Source organism: Quercus robur, chromosome 5, assembly GCF_932294415.1.
Source record: "Quercus robur chromosome 5, dhQueRobu3.1, whole genome shotgun sequence".
NCBI lineage: Eukaryota > Viridiplantae > Streptophyta > Magnoliopsida > Fagales > Fagaceae > Quercus > Quercus robur.
This window is the reverse complement of record NC_065538.1, coordinates 16,446,134-16,452,133: the sequence shown is the minus strand read 5'-3', so window position 1 is coordinate 16,452,133 and position 6,000 is coordinate 16,446,134.

Genomic DNA, 6,000 nt, shown 5'->3' with positions numbered 1-6,000 from the left:
TAAGAGTTGTGCCTGTATTAATGGATCAGATCAGAACCAATAAGAATTTGAATTTGTTATATTAAAAATTTGTAAAAATTTGTAAAAATGTTGTAAAATATTTATTATTGTAGCAATGTAGCATTATTCATTTCAAATAATTGAAGAAAATATAGCACTCATGTATCTAACCTCTGCTTGAAATTCTTCATAGCCTTGCTTTGATGATGGAGACAGCCACTTAATAGCGACCTTAGTTTCATCTTTTAGAATGCCCAGATAAACTTTTCCAAATCCTCCTTCTCCGACAATGGTTTGAAAGCTATTAGTTATTTCCACAACCACGGGGTAGCTATATTGTCGATTCTTTGATTTGATATTGGATTCTTTAGCCGTTTCTGTAGTGAAGGATTACATGTCACACCCCAAAAATATAAAAATAGAATTAAGAAAATTGAGAAAGGAAAAATGTATTTCCTCAATCTGCAATCCCCCAATTAGAATTAAGCAAATTGAGAAAGGAAATATGTGCACATCAAATACTAAACTCTAATGCCACTCCCACCTCCCGTAACTCTAGAAACCCCAGTCTATCCCCAAACAACTTCTTCATTGCTAGAAAAACTGCATAGTGAACAAAATCCAACGTCACCCTAAAATCAAGCTTCTTTTAGAAAATCTAACCACGTGAAAGTAGGTTGGAACAAAGTACAATTGGAATTCTTGTATTCACTTATATAGCCCAATATATTTAACCTAGTAAATATTCAATGTCTTGATTCATCATGCGCTCACACAACACATTTGTCCATTAATCAAATTCACACGGTCATTCTTATAGAGTTGCCTCACCCCAATATTTTCCCTAAAAAATAAAAACTTTTAGATTACAAGTTAATTTTGGAATAATGACGTAAGAAATGTCCTTGAGAATTTGGACCCTGTAGAGTAGTCTCTTTATATAAATGGAACACTCTTCTTTATGGGAGATTTCGATCATTGTTATTGTTGAAGACGTATTTGGTTTGGTTCTTTAAATTTCAAGATTTCATGGTTGTAATGAAAACTTTACAAATTAATCGTTTAATTTGCTTTAAATATGTTATGAAATGTTTCACTTGAATCAGGAGACACTACAAAGAATGTGTCCTATAGCCGCATTTTTAAAACGCGGCTATAGCTCCTAAAAACACGACCATAGATCATTTGGTCTATAGCCGTTTTTTCTATAGCCACGTTTTAAGATGTGGCTTATACAAAGCGACTATAGGTCCATTAGACTTTTTTTTTTTTTCTTCTTTAGAACATAGCTAGATGTACAGGTTAGACATATTAATACTTCACTAACTCTGGTGTTTAAACTGCTTAAAAGGCATGACAACCCACTATGGATTGTAATAACAATTATAGAACCAGATGATAAAGAAATACATACCTCTTCTTCTCCTTTTGTGGATAGCCAGAGCACAAAAAATGAACAGAATGATGAGGATTATTATGGATGTTGCAACACGTACAACATTAAGCTCCTTTTTCTTCTTTTTCTTATATGGAACTGAAGAGAAAAAGATCTTGATTTTCGCCAAGACTTGCATAAAGGTAATATGATATGGTAAGTAAGTTTTGTAAATGATGCTGATATACGTAATTACCTTTGCAAATACAAAAGGAATCAGATTTAAAAAACAGATGAACAAATGAGCATAAAGTTTTGGTAGTCTTTTGGCATGTTTAGAAGTCAGAACAACTAAGCATAGAAAAATGGAATAATTCAATAAAAACTAACCTCAAGACTAATGATCCATCCCTAGATTTCTGTATAAGAGCCTCTGGCACCGAACCTTTCAGATTATTCCCTCTTAAATTACTTCAAATATGGTGTAAAATAAAATAAGTCATTTCCTAACCCAGAAATTTAGATTTATAATTAATAATAAACTCAATAACTTACAGGATCTTCAAATTTGGCAGTTGTGCTAAAAATTCTGGTACGTTTCCAGTCAGGTTATTGTATGATAAATCCCTGAAATATGTTTTGGGGGAAGGGGGGGAAGTTAATATTTAACAATAATATTGGGCAAAAATGTCGTTCAATACGAAGGTAAATTATTTCATTTGAAGATAATTATTAAATATTTCTAGAGTACATGTGGGTTCCAGTTAGCTCAACTGGTAAAGTCTCTGATGGTTGTATAAGAGATTTGGGGTTCAATCCCCGCCTACACCAAAAATTGGTTGGTGTCTTGGTCTGATGATAAAAAGCTATCATCAGAAGCGGACGCCATAGGTTGAAACTCTCTCAAAAAAAAAAAAAAAAATTTCTAGAGTACATACAACAACATTATATTATCATAACACACAAGTAACAAATTCTAGTATTAAGCTAATTAATTATATGACTCAATATTATGTAAGAAAACAGGAATACCGCGTTGTTGTATTCAATGGGTACCGAAGAATCACTAGCTCACTTATAGGACTTGCATATAAAGCTTAAAGCTTTGTCCTCAACAACCATACATTGGATTAATGGACTTGCATATAAAAATCAATACTTAGACCTTGAAAATTAGGACAGACTTTAGGTTGAAACTCTCTCAAAAAAAAAAAAAAAAAAATTTCTAGAGTACATACAACAACATTAGATTATCATAACACACAAGTAACAAATTCTAGTATTAAGCTAATTAATTATATGACTCAATATTATGTAAGAAAACAGGAATACCGCGTTGTTGTATTCAATGGGTACCGAAGAATCACTAGCTCACTTATAGGACTTGCATATAAAGCTTAAAGCTTTGTCCTCAACAACCATACATTGGATTAATGGACTTGCATATAAAAATCAATACTTAGACCTTGACAATTAGGACAGACTTTAGGCGTGGGCCACTTAGGATTTGTTTGGATACAGTTGAAAATTGAAAACTGAAAAATGCTATAGCAAAATAATTTTTAAATGTGTAAATAGTACCGTAGGACCCATTTTTAATAATAAAAACTACTGAAAAATGAGGTTTGTGAGTCTTGTGAACAGTGCACGGGACTCACTAGCATGCACTATTCACACCCCAAAGTCAACAATCACAACTTGGTAAAAAAAAAAGGTTGAAAATGCAGACGAGAACATTGAGAAGTGCAAAACGCGCTTCCCAAACGCACACTTAGACCATTGCCAATGACTCACATTTAAAAGCTCCTATAACAATCACTATTCTTTTTCTTCCCCATCCCCAACAAAGCCCCTAATATTATTGTGATACCCCAATTTGATTGAATGTGTGATGTGTGTGGGTGTGTGATGAGTCCCACATCGGGTATTTACTGGGTAGATCTGGGCTTTATTAACAACTATAAGGAGCCTCAATTGTGACTAGTCCTTTTGAAGTATAGCGCAGATGTGGCTAGCGCTTTTCCTTGGGTCGTTACATAAAATGTAATACCCAGAAAAAAAAAATAAAATAAAAGGAGGGGTATTTAAGTAAATTTGTTATGGGGTCAAATTTTATAATTAATATTACTAAGGGGTTTTTAGAAAATAAGGTTGAAACCCTAGTTTATATAGTCTAATTTTAAGTCAGCGTATACTGACAGATGTTTTGAGAGAGGAGACTATCCAAAATACTGAAGTAGAGAAGATTTGACTGCACAATAGAGGTAAGAGCTTAAGAATTTCTTTCTTGTCAAATCTAAGTTTTATTTAGAATTAGAGTATTTTTTTTTATGTGGGTATTTTGGCTAATAGTGAGACTATATATAAAAAAAAAATAAAAAAATAAAAAAATAAAAAAATAAAAAAAATCCAATGAAATATGATGATGTAGACGAAGAAGGAATTAGATCTATTTTTCCCTCCCGGTGTTGCGGTAACTGTAAGTGTTGCACAGGTTTATCGAATTGAATTTTGGTGAATAGCAAAAAGTTTTTGTGTTGGTCGGTAGTGTGATAAATTATGGAGGTAAAATATGTGTCTAATAGTTTTTTTTTTTTTTTTTTTTTTTTTTTTTTTTTTTTTTTTTTTTTTTCTGTAAAAGCGTGTCAGGAGCTTGACTGGTTTGATATAGTGCTTTTCTTAGTTTTGTCCTCATGCCAAAAGAGAACTATGGTCGGCGGCACTAGCAGGAAAGAAAAAAAAAATTTTATATATATATATATATATATACATTTATATATGCATATATGGTAAATGGAATTACCATCTTGAGAAAGCAGAGCTAGCTCCTTTTCTTTATTGTTATTATTTTTTTTTTGAGCAACTCTTTATTGTTATTATTATTATATTGTTTATTTGGTTGGTTGAGGCGTAAAGGGGAAACAGCAGGTTTGACTAAGTGATTACATATATATATATATATATCAACTCGTGAATATAATAATGGGTGATCTACTTTTAGGCCTATAGGTATGGTGTAACTATAGACTTGATTCCTAGGAACTATTAGTGGCAGAAAATAGAGAGAGAGCAAAAATATTGTAAAGTTACGTGGGATATTGGTGTGAGTGGATACTGTTATAAGTTTTCTTGAATTATTTTATTATTGAGTATAATGTTTGAAAATTGTTCTAGGTGATATCTAAAGATTTTAGGGGAATTGTTAAGGAAAAGTTTCTTTTGGAATAGCATTTGGAGGTAAGTAACCTTATCCTAATGGGTTTTATTTTGCGTATTTTAACAACTGAAAATTGTTTACCGTTGTTACTATTTATTTCTATTGTATTATTGATTTCAAGTAAAGAATAGAGAAATTTCACAAATAAATATGAGCATTGAATATATGATTTATTTATTTATTTGTTCCTTTAACTATATTGATTTAAAGTACAAAATATGGAAATATCACAAATATATTTGAATACTGAAAATATGATTATGGACACATTGACTATGAATTGATTTTGATACCCAAACCAATGGGGGTTGTTCATTGGTATTCTGATACCCAACCAATGGGGGTTATTCATTGGTATTCTGATACCCAAACCAATGGGGGTTATTCATTGGTACTCTGATACCCAGCCAATGGGGGTTATTCATTGGTATTCTGATACCCAAACCAATAGGGGTTATTTATTGGTACTCTGATGCCCAGTCACGGGGATATAGCGTGACCATAGTCATAAGATTGTTAAGAATATGAATTACGTTTGAGTATTTGAACTAATTTGAGTCTTTAAAACTGCTTATGTATTTTTAGAACCTATTGTGAGTTATAGCTTTTGATATATGAAAAAACTGACTACTTCCTAAACCATCTATGATATATTTGTAAGATTAAAGTATGTGATCTATTTGCAACTCATTATTTTAAGAATATGAAATTTCTTTAGTTATTTTTGAAAACCCATAGCATAGTATAATTTTTGAAGATTCATATTACATCTTATTATTTCACAGATCTATTGTTAGATAGAACTTAATTGGATTTTTGGTTACTTATTGAGTTGTCAACTCACCCCCCCCCCCCCCCCCCCTCTTTCTCCTTTCAGATTTTGATCAGGAAGAGTAGCATATGTTTGGGCTTCTGCTGGGATGTGCACATGAGTGAAGTTTAGGAAATTAATGGAATAAGTTTTGAACTTTTATGTTTTAAGATTACCATTTGTGTAATCCTTCAAACTTAAAGGATTTAGTTTATTTTTATTTGATGTCGAAAGATTATTATTTTGGAGATCTTTTGAGAATTTCTTTATTGAGGATATTTTAAAACTTTATTGATGAAATTTTCCTTAAGGATAATTATTTAATTGTTTAAGAGGGCCTTACACACTTGTAGAGTGTAAACTTTATAAGTGTATGGCTGGTGTCACGTGCCTAGCTCTTTTTGGGTTCGGGGCGTGACAATATTTATGGTATCAGAGCCAGGTTGGATCCTTAGGCATTGATTTATGAAACTAAATAGTGAGAGGGGTAGAAAATTAGGCATTTGGGGATACGCTGTATGATATATATATACTAGATGAGTTTTTGATCTCTTTTTTTTTTTTTTTTTTTTTTTTTTTTTTTAGTTTGATAACATG